This window comes from Stegodyphus dumicola, chromosome 7 (assembly GCF_044657685.1).
Source record: "Stegodyphus dumicola isolate Sdum_Otavi_A_Nest chromosome 7, ASM4465768v1".
In the NCBI taxonomy this organism is placed as follows: domain Eukaryota; kingdom Metazoa; phylum Arthropoda; class Arachnida; order Araneae; family Eresidae; genus Stegodyphus; species Stegodyphus dumicola.
The window spans coordinates 19,732,849-19,744,317 of NC_140774.1; positions in this window are offsets into that span (position 1 = coordinate 19,732,849).

Here is an 11,469-nt window from a genome sequence, read left to right on the forward strand (position 1 = left end):
TGTGTATTTGTTACATAGCTCAGGACAGAAATCTGTCAGACAAGATCAGATACACTTTTTTACTTACATATATAATTTATTTTGTATTCGATCACAATACGAAAATGGATTTACTTTATGCAGTTACTGTTTAAAAGGAGTAAAACATTAATAATTTGAGTGCTCAATTGACAGGAGTTGCCGATAAATCTTGCTAGTGTACAGATGTATACTGCAAATTATATGTAATATATTTAAAATTTTATTCTGAGAAAGATTTATATTTGTGTAGTGACTATTCATAATATGCAATTTTATTTCATGTGTATAGTATTTTAAATTAGACTGTTTTCTTAACCTAGGCTCTGATGCCTTGATTTTTAAAACTATGGCGACAGGCCTGGTTTTGAAGAGATAATCACCACTGCCAATTCTTCATATATATTTATATTTTTAGAGAATCTTTACATGAATTGTTGAGTATTATCATCAGAAAGTTAGCCAATAATGTGAAATGTCTTATAAATAATGATGGCCTAACATTTTCTATTCTTGCATAACAGTGCAGTAGACAATGTTGTTAATTTCTCTCTCAACCATTTGCTTTATTAATTATGCTTAATGTATTATTGTGTAATATTAGTTTACTGAACATTCTTAATTTATTTCCAAACATTTTATGTTGGTGGTGGTTGAGAAAATGTTGAGAATTAGTAAACATATAATGCTTTGTAAGGCTTTGAGAGCTCAGGTAATGAGCTGGAAAAATGGGATCTCATGAGTACAATGCTTGGACTCTCCATTTTTTACAAATATCTCAGTAGTCAGTGTAAAATAATTATAATTATTTTATAGATTGTCATAAGAGAAATATAATTATCATGCCTAAGCCATAAATCAGTAACTTCCACTAACATGTTGTATCATATTCTTAAAAACATTGTAGATTCATTTACCACAGTGTTCTCATTGGAATTATGTAATATTTATTAAAGTATATTTTGATTTGCTATTTTAAAGTGATGTCGAATATGTTCCGTATTTTTCCTTACAAAACATTGATCAATTTTATTTATGTGACGAAAAATTTAAAGCTGTAATTTTTGGTTTTGTTTTAAAGGTTTGGAGAATTTATTAATTTCTAATAATATAATCAATAAACAAGTTGCTTAAATATATGTTCATTTATCAAGGCAGCATTATTTATTAGCTTTTGTGGAAATTTTTCAAGAACTAAAGTACTTATAGGTCAAGGTATCATCGAGAAAAATTTTACATAAAATATTCAGCTTTTCAAAATATCAATTCATAATAGTAAGAAATAAAAATATCATCAAGATTCAATAGACAGTAGGGAAATCTTGAAAGTATTAAATTAGTATATAAAGGCATAAAGTTTTCAACCTTTCTCTACATATTCATTTTTTAGTTAGTAGTCAGCTGGAGTGACACTAAAGTTCAGTAGATTGGAGGGAGGGAATAATATTTCTGCTAGGCCTTTTAAATTTATGAAAATCAATTTCATTACAAGAAAGGTGAACTTTGTTTATGAATTTCAATCGCCAGAAAGCAAATTTGTAAAATGTTAAAACAACATATAGAGAAATGAGTAAAGTTCTTTCGCAACAATTAATACTTATAGTAAGTGTGGGGGAAATTCAAAATAGAATTGAAGTACAGTATTTGACGACATATAAGACGCACTTTTTTCTCCAAATTTGGTCTCAAAAAAGCTACCTGCATGTTATATGTGAAGGATGCAGGTTAACTTTCAATATCCAATGCTATTTTAGCCCGGATAAAGGTCTAGAGACACATAACTTTTTCTACATCTGCCATAATTATTTTGCGCATGCGTGAAGTATCTGTCGCCAAAGCTTGAAGCTGATGTCGAAGTTCGAACAGGTTCGACAGTCACGTTACGTCTATGGAGCCTTTCCTTCTTTAGATACACTTTCTTTGACTCAGCCGACACACGTGTCGGTATTGGTGCTACTCTGTATAAAAATGTCACTAATGGTGCTTAAAACTATTTGTTTAAAAAAAATACCCTGGAAAATATGACTACAGAAAACAAGAAATTAAGCTATACAATTCAGTATAAACTAGGAGTGTTAAACTATGCCAAAATGCATGGAAACAGAGCAGCAGCAAGGCATTTTGGTCCTCCACCTACCGAAAAAATGATACGTACTTGCCGACTGCAGGAAGATCAACTGAAAACTGCTAAAAAACATAACCTTCGATGCCCAGCTCCATCTTGGCCTGAACTTGAAAATGCCGTAAAAATGTAGGTGATAGATAAGAGGAAATCTGGGATAAGTGTTTCAACCAAAATGATAATCAATAAGGCCAAAGGATTTGCAGAAAAACATGGGAATCGTAACTTTTCAGGATCAGAGGGCTGGTGTTACAGGTTCATGAAAAGGCAAGGCTTATCAATGCGCACAAAAACAACTATTGCACAGAAAATGCCAGCAGATTATGAAGAAAAAATACTAGCATTTCATATGTTTGTTATAAATGCACGCAAGAAAACTTCTTTTGAGCTCAGTCAAATAGGAAATATGGATGAAATTCCACTCACATTTGATGTACCATCCAAGACGACTGTGAGTATTAAAGGTTCTAAATCAATAACCATAAAAACCACAGGTCATGAAAAAACCCGATATACGGTAGTTCTAATATGTTGTGTTGATGGCACAAAACTACCGCCACTTTTCATATTCAAAAGAAAAACTCATCTGAAAGAAGAATTTCCAACAGGTGTGATTGTTCATGTTCATCCGAAAGGCTGGTTCGACGAAGCTGGAATGAAACTGTGGTTACAGAACGTAAGGGCAAGGTGACCTGGTGGACTCTTAAGAAAACCCTCTCTTTTAGGTTTGGATCAGTTTAGCGCCCTCAGAACTGAAACCATAAAGAACAAAGCGAGAGAATTAAAAACCCAGATAGCTGTCATTCCTGGTAGACTGACTAACCAATTGCATTAGATGTATTGGTGAATAAGCCATTTAAGGAAAAAGTGCGAAAACGATGGAACAAGTGGATAGGAGAGCCACATCATGCTGTCACACCATCAAGTAGAATGAAGCGGTCTTCTATTTCACAAGTGTGCGAGTGAGTAAAAAGATCTTGGGAGGACGTAAAGGCTGAAGTAATTGTTAAGTTTTTTAAGAAGTGCAGTAATGCTCTTGACGAACAGAAGACTACGCATTATTCGAAGATGATACTAATAATGACGATATTCTCGTTTTCGATGATGATGATAGTGAAAAGGATTTTTATGGTTTTGAAAGTGATTTAAGTCTAATTTCATGATAGGCAACGTTTTTCTTGAATCTGTATTTTTTGTTGTTTCTGCTTTATTTTGTATTATGTTTAATTGCTGCCGTTCATTCATTTATTCATTATTGAAATTTACATATCATGTTCAAAATAGCTTGCCGTTTGTTAATTTTCCTTAATAAAAATATGTTTGGTAATTGCATTCAATGATTGTTTATTTGGCTTTTACGAAATGTGAGAACTAAAAGAAACCACATTTTAAGTTATTGTGGTACCCCGCTTTCGCACGGACTATTTAAACTTTTTTTCCTTGTGTGTGGCCTTCTAAATAAGGATGTGTCTTATATGCGGTCAAATATGGTATCTGCAATTCCGTTTGGGAGAGAATGAAAAAGAAAAATTCAAACTGAATGCCCTTCTATCTCTTAGTTTCACCTTCCCAAGGAGTAACAGAAATAAAGGTGCTTAAATAGCTTATCTGCTGCATGTTTATTTTTTTATTTATTTTTCTACAAAATGAAAAACAATATCATAATTTTATAAAAAAAATTTAACAAATATTTTTAAAAATTTCTGAATTTTTTCTTACTATTTATTTGTTAAAACGTACATAAACAATAATAATATCACAAAGAGGAAAAAATTAGTTTTATATTTATTTGCTGTCAGAAATCTAAAGTTTGGTACTTGTAAAAACATTTTTTGTTGGTTACACTTTGTAATTCAAATATCTTGACTGCCAAATATTAAATTCTTAGACTCATTTATTTCAGATAATTTTAACATGTTTAATGAATCATCAAATAAATTGCTTTAATTTTAACTAAAAATAAACAAATTTTGAAAACTTTCTCAGAAAAAATTTACCAAGTAGGGCAAAACATGAGGATAAATTACAGCAACCTTTCTATCATTTATTAAATTTTTGTTCGATGCATAAATGAAAATACGTGTTTGTATGTAAATAATTGTGACCTTTAGCTGCCCTCGATTGAGTGTTTTAATATATGTACGCTAAATACAAGGTTGTTATTGCGATTTTAATTGTCACATTGGCGTGTTTCTCTTCTCTTCTACTTAATGGCATTTCGATTATCATAAAGTTTGTAGCCTTGGAGAGAAATTTCTGGAAATTGTTTAAATTGCGGATTGTGCATGCTGATCAGTTAGTAAATCGGGTTCTTTTCAACTTCAAAAAAGGCTCTTCACATAATCTTATTCCCAAACAAAACGATTATTCTGAATGCAAAAATTTATAACTGAACATATGTTTTTTTAGAGAAACAAAAGAAGTTAATAAAATCTGCATTCTCAAATCTTTCAATAGGATTTATCGTAACGTAAATTTATTACTTCTCATTTATAAATTTTTTTTAATGTTAAGTGAAAGTAATATAAACTAGGACTTCAAATAACAAAAATCTTGAAATCAATGGTATATTCGCAAAAATGTCTTCACCGGCCCTGTAATGGCAAACTGCACATTGAGTTGATCAATGTTAACGAATTTCGCTTACTTCGCATGCCCCGAATATGATTTGGCGCAATTTTAAAAGAAGATAAATACGTTATATAGTTGATATTGTGTTATCTGGGGCGTAAACAGTTCGGGGTTTTAAAACTTGTCAGATTGTAAGTTGCTTCATTACTTAAAGTATAAATATCGATTGTAAACAAAACAAATTTTCCTTTAAGAAGGATTACAAAACAGGAAACATTAAAAGATATATTAGCTGAATGCTTATTGATTATACTTCTGGGAACTCAAGCAACTGAGTATTTAACATGCGCTCCATTCGTATATACTTTCACAAATTAAGGAATAAATCCAGTTTAAATTACTGAATTAAAGTCAAATAATTGATATTAAATGTAATGTTTATGAAGAAAATAAACCAAAATGAAATGAAACAGAAGCACATGCAATAAGCACACAACAAATTTCCGTAGTATTGGAAATATAAACAGTAAAACAAATATAACTAACAGGCTTGTTTAGGGTTGCTTACGTTTTATTTCCTCCCACGCCAACGATAGCATGCGCAGCAAGCGAAATTCGTTTTAACATTGATCAACTCGATGTGCGGTTTGCCATTACGCTTCGCGGGCCGCATAACATTGCTTTGGCAGCCCTCCAATTTCAGACCACTGGTTAAGCTCATGATACTGACTTCAAGATGCAAGATGATGCCATGCATAGTAAACCACTAAATTGGAGAAAGGAAAACAGAACCTTAAAGAATATACTTACGTTTAAATTCGTGAAGTTATTAGTACCCGTAGGTGTGAGCTGTCAAGAAAGTTGCAAAAGACTCGTTTCTCTGTGATGACCCTATGATTGCTACAGGGTACACTTGCTAATACGATCTTAAAAGTTTTCTTTCCTCTTACTTTGAAACAACTTGGCTTTAAAATTTACCCGCTCTTTTTTTAATTATTATTACTGTTTAATCTAAATTACCTAAGTCTCTGGGTCATTGATTATCATATGAATTTCAATGCAGATTGGTTAAACTGCTATTAATAAAATTCATATTAAAAATATCTGGTGCAATATTAATTCTTTTTGTGAGATTCCTGAAACATTTAAAAAACAATATTTATAGTTCGATTACATTTGATACTATTTCTGCTTTTCTATGTTTTTGTCATAAATTAAAAATCTTTAAATCTTTCAACATTTTTCTATATTCTTCATTTGCATGCAGATATTAATTTTTTTTAATATTTTCTTTACTGGACAGATCCACAGCAGATTTTGCTGCGATATCTGCAAGCTCATTTCCCTTTATTCCAGCATGTCCAGGAACCCAGCAGTACAGGATTTCATATCCTTGAATCGTTAAGTTTAGATGAATTTTGAGAACATCCACTACCACAGAATTCTGAGTGTTGGGAAAAGCTTCCAAAGATTTAAGAGCACTATACGAGTCTGTATAAACTATGAACTTTTTGTGGCAGAGCTTCGGGATGTACAAAAGACCATAATATATTGCAGTTAGTTCAGATGTTAGGAATGAGAAAGCATGGTACAGGCATCAGCCCTCTATGTAATCCTCAAAACATCAAGAAGCTGAATCCCTGAATTTTCCTATGGTGGAATTTCAAAATTCTGTACTGCTTGGGGACGCATATCAGAGAGCGATTGTTCCTCAATGACAGGGCGAACTCTTTAAGTAAAGGTAGGAACGCAGGATGGACGTGCTTCAAATAAAGTGGCACACACATTATAGAGTAAGCACAGCTTATTAGGATGTTGAGGTAGAGATAGAATATTAAAATATTGCAAAAGGGACAATTGTTCACGCCTCAGATAAAGTGATGGTTCGTTAGAGCGAACATATAACCTCTGGAGAGGAGAAGTCCTGAAAGCTCCTGAACAAATCCGCAGAGCTTGATGATGAACAGGATCCAGTTTTAACAATACTGATGACCAAGCGGATCCGTAAACCACTGAGCAATAGTCCAGTCTAGAGCGGACAAGCGCTTTGTAAATGCGAAGCATGGAGCAACGCTCTGCACCCCAGGATATGTTCGCCAATACTTTTAAAATATTTAGTGTTTTTAAGCAGTTTAAGTGTTTCTCAGGTTTAAAACATGAGAAAGGAAAGTCAATTTTTGGTCGAACGTTACTCCTAAAAATTTTACTTCGGACGCAACTGGAATAATTGTACCATTCAGATATAACTCAGGCTCAGGATGCAGACCTCGCTTCCTACAAAAGTGAACACACACAGTTTTCTGTTTGGAAAAACTAAATCCCTGTTTCTTTGACCATTCTTGGATCTTATTCAGAGCCATTTGCAATTGCCTCTCTATGTATCTCATGTCTGCCCCTCCATAGCTAATCTGTAAATTATCTACATATAGAGATCTCAAGATGGTGGGAGGAAGTTCTTTTAATACAGAGTTTATTTTTAGGCTGAACAGCGTTACACTAACCACACAGACACCCTCTTCCTGTTCAAAAAAATCTGACAAAACAGAGCCAATTCTTACTTGAAAAGTTCTAGTGTTCAAGAAATTCTCAATGAAAATTGGTAGGTTGCCGCGCAAGCCACTCTCATGAAGATCACGAAGTATACCATATCACCATGCTATATCATAAGCTTTCTCAATGTCGAAGAATACCGAGACAAGGTGGCTTCTTCTTACAAATGCATTTCGAATAGATGTCTCCAAGAGTAGCATGTTATCTACAGTTGTTCTTCCCTTTCAAAAACCACTTTGATAAGGCGATATAATATTATTCTTTTCCAAGAAGTAGACTAGGCGGCTGTTTACCATCTTTTCAAACAGTTTGCAAACACAACTGGTAAGGGCAATTGGCCGATAGTTCGATGGATTCCTTGGATCTTTCCCTGGCTTAGCAATAGGAATTACAACAGCTCTCCTCCATGCACTGGGGAAAATAAGCTCCTTCCACACTCTATTATAAAGAGTGAGAAGGGCATTCAGTGACTTATAGGACAGTTTCCCAAACCCGGTTACTAGGCGTTGAGGATGTTATTGAGGACACATATGAAATCCAAGAATCGACTGGCGCTGCCTTCTTCCCTTTCGTGCATTTGCTTTGGCTCTTTTAAAGGCTATGAGGTTTCGCAGAGTAGGATATCTACGAAAAATACCCCATGCTTTTTTCTGTTTTTTCAGTGCTTCATGACAGTCGCGATTCCACCACGGTTTCGAATATTAGTATTTTTCTTGATGTTCTAGGAATCGAAAGCATAGCTGCCTGAATAATAGTATTAGTAACAGCTTCAACAGCGTCATCGATATGCACATCTTCTACCATTTCCTCTGTCAGCTCTGCAACGGAAGAGAAGAGTTCCCAGTCTGCCCTGTCCAGGATAAACCGAGGGACTCTCGACACGAACTTGTCTTCTGGCTTCGGCATATGAAATGTTTCTGGCTTCGGCATATGAAATTTCCATTTTGGACAGGAACGGGAAAATGCTGGATGGTTGCCCTTTCAATTAATACACAGTGCTGCAGCAGTGCAATTATCGCTATCGTGGCCAACCGACGAGCATCGAGCGCACGTCAGTGTCCCACGACAGGACATTTTGGAATGGCCAAAACGCTGGCACTGGAAGCATCGCATGGGGTTTGGAATATAAGGTCTTACGGGGCAATTTAAATATCCAGCCTTAATATTCTTCAGCAGATCAGGCGAATTGAAGGTCAGGATCATGTGTTTGGTGTCAATCAACTGAGCTTATTTATGCATCTTGATCCGCTTGGCAGCACAAACCTTTTGATCAGCTAACTCGGAGACGAACTCTTCTTCTAAAACACACAGAAGGTCGATTTCTGAGATCACGCCTCTACAGAAATTAAGCGTTTTGTGCGCTGACGCAATTATAGGTACCTGTCCAAGTTTGGTTTGTCGTAAAAGTGAAGCAGACTGGGTGGCCGAAAAGGTATCAATAAGCAGGTCTCCCGAACGGAGACGCTTTATGTTCCTTGGCTCAGCTATGCAGGAATGAATGTACTTGTTTATCAGGAAAGGAGACATCGTTTTAAATTCTTCAGAGGCACTGGTAACAACAACAAAACGAGGACATTCAGTAGTTTCTTTGGTATTTGCATCGGTACGAATTTTCTTGCTCACAGATTTGTCAATGATTTCAATATCTTTATTCGTGTCGTTTGTTTCAGGTTTTTTTAAAATAAATAAGGAAGCCATGATTGAAAAATATAAGATTCGGGTCCGACGGCCCCGCCTACCACGGAGCCCAACAAGGGAACACAGATTCCTGTGTTAGGGCTAGCCGGACCTATACGCAAACTGAAGCCCCAGAGTCGGCTTTCCCGAAAGCAGGTACTCCCGAGAGCTTGACCCCAAGCCACTGACACAAGGACTAGTGACCAGCCGATTGACGCCCGTGAGGACGACTAAGGTGCCTCCCGTTTAGCTGAAGCAGAGGCCAAAGCAGTGTGTTGGAGACAGTACCTCGCCCCTCAACTACCAGGACCCTCCTTTCCAGCGACACGGGTCTCCACGCACGGCAAACACGTGGGCAGTTTTCTCCCCACTCGAAAACTAGAAACAATGTCTGTTCCAGTCTCTCGTGACGAGCACCAAACTCCGTAGAGAGAAACCACAAGGGAGAAGGGAAGGGAAAAAGTTCCAGCCAAGAGGAGAGGAGACGGAAAAGAGGATAGATCACTGGGGCTCCAGGATCGTGACACCCGTCTCATCAACTGAAGGGCTAGGGTACCTCGGGATTGCCACACCCGTACTCACAAAAGTGAGTCCCCTGAGGGCGATAGCTGTTTTGAAAAAGGATGGGTTTCATATGTGACTTATTTTTCATCTGATTTATGAAAAAAAAATTAAGTTATTTCAGGATATAGCATAAAAAATTTTTTAAAATATCTTCTCGATCTCAAAGAAATTAAACGTGCCCTTGGTATAAATAAATAATAATAATGCCTTTGGTTTCCGCTTTTTCTTAAGCGATAATTTCGAGATTTTCTAATACAAACATTACGATATTAACTTTTAAACATCTGATCTGTTTTTAAAAGCAATAAACAAAACATTTAGGAGTTATTTAAGGGCTGAAACGGTGATAATATCAATTTAAAATTTGCATTTCACTTTTTTACATACACAATTCCATTCTGAAAGGGAATTTTAACCCGAAACAGTCTTTATGAATTTTCAGTTGATCATGAATTTATTGACCGAGTTTAAAAATTATTGCCTTCCTGTCCTTGAAACACTAGTACACTTTGTCTGAAAAAGGATTAAAAACATTACCCTATAACAGAAAGCTGAAAAGGAAAAATGGCACATAATTAATAAGAAACAAATTTATTAGCTCATTATTATTATTATTATTATTATTATTATATTATTATTTATTAGCTTACAATATAGTTGTTGAATATGGTATTTTTGTAAATAAAGGGTAGTGTACATTTTGTAAAAAATAAGTAAGCTTTATATTTAATAATTATAACAATTATTAATTATTTAAGAAGTTTTTATAAGAATAAAATTCAAAATTTGTTGGGGGAATATATTTTTTGAGGATAATTTCTTTCCTAGGAATCCCAGCATTCAATTTTTTGAAGCATTAAGTTCTAAGAAATTGTCTTGCTTCAACGCAGATTTAATTATTTACATGAAATCCCTAACAAAAGAAAATGTCTTAAACAACAGTTTTTATTAGAGTAAATAGTTTTATTATTTTAATACTACTAATAATATACAAACAAATATTTATTTAAGTTCACTGCAGTTGAGTGAACAAGGATGCTGGATGTGTGATATTTGTCCTGGATTTGTTGCTGGTAAACGAACAGATTAGCAGCTTGGTGTCTTTATAATTTTCCCCATGCGAATGCGAATTCAAGCCAATTTCATTTTGAAAATTTTCTAAGAAGATATTCTCTTAAAACAGATAATCCATGACTATTTTAACAAGTATAAAAAAATAATTTATGAATATTTTTCGTTTTACGACAACACGAGCAAAATAATTTTCTCTGAAAAAATATATGCACCAGCACTCCTTATCGGCCGCCGTTAAGTTAACTGCATCGTTCTTATTCTTTACAGTATTTTTTTTTCGAAGAACTTTTTGTCAGTAAAATGCACTATTTATAATCTGTCATTTTATTTAGTTCTTCTGTTATGTAAATAATCATCTTAAAATAGATATTTCGTAAGCTGAGAAAGCCCAGTAACGGTCGAAAGGTAAGATAGTTGAGCATATTAAATCCTAGCGGCTGCATGGGAGGTTTCGAGGTTTTTCATAAGTGTATTGTGAATTACCAGCCTGTTTCCCTAAAAAAATCTCTTCTTTTAGGTAAGTAACCCCTGTGTGCTTTACCATAATCCAAAATCTTTGGCGCATGTTACCTTATAAAATGGCTTCAAACTGATTTTTAGCTTAAACATTATTTTCAGTATTAATTATAACATCAATTGCATCAATAGTATTCTCAATATTAATCGCAGGTTTGTATTCATAAATATAATGTGCACAAAAGCGGCAGGTAGAATAAATTTATATGAAATTTTATATCATAAAAATTTAGATTAGAAATTTTCACAGCACTTGAGGATTATATGACTAAAAGAGTCGCGTCTCGTAAAGGACGTTTAATGGAAAAGAATTCGTATTTCGTTCACATGAGGGAAAACCACGAAAGCTCCCCTGCACAATTAACTCATTTGCCTAG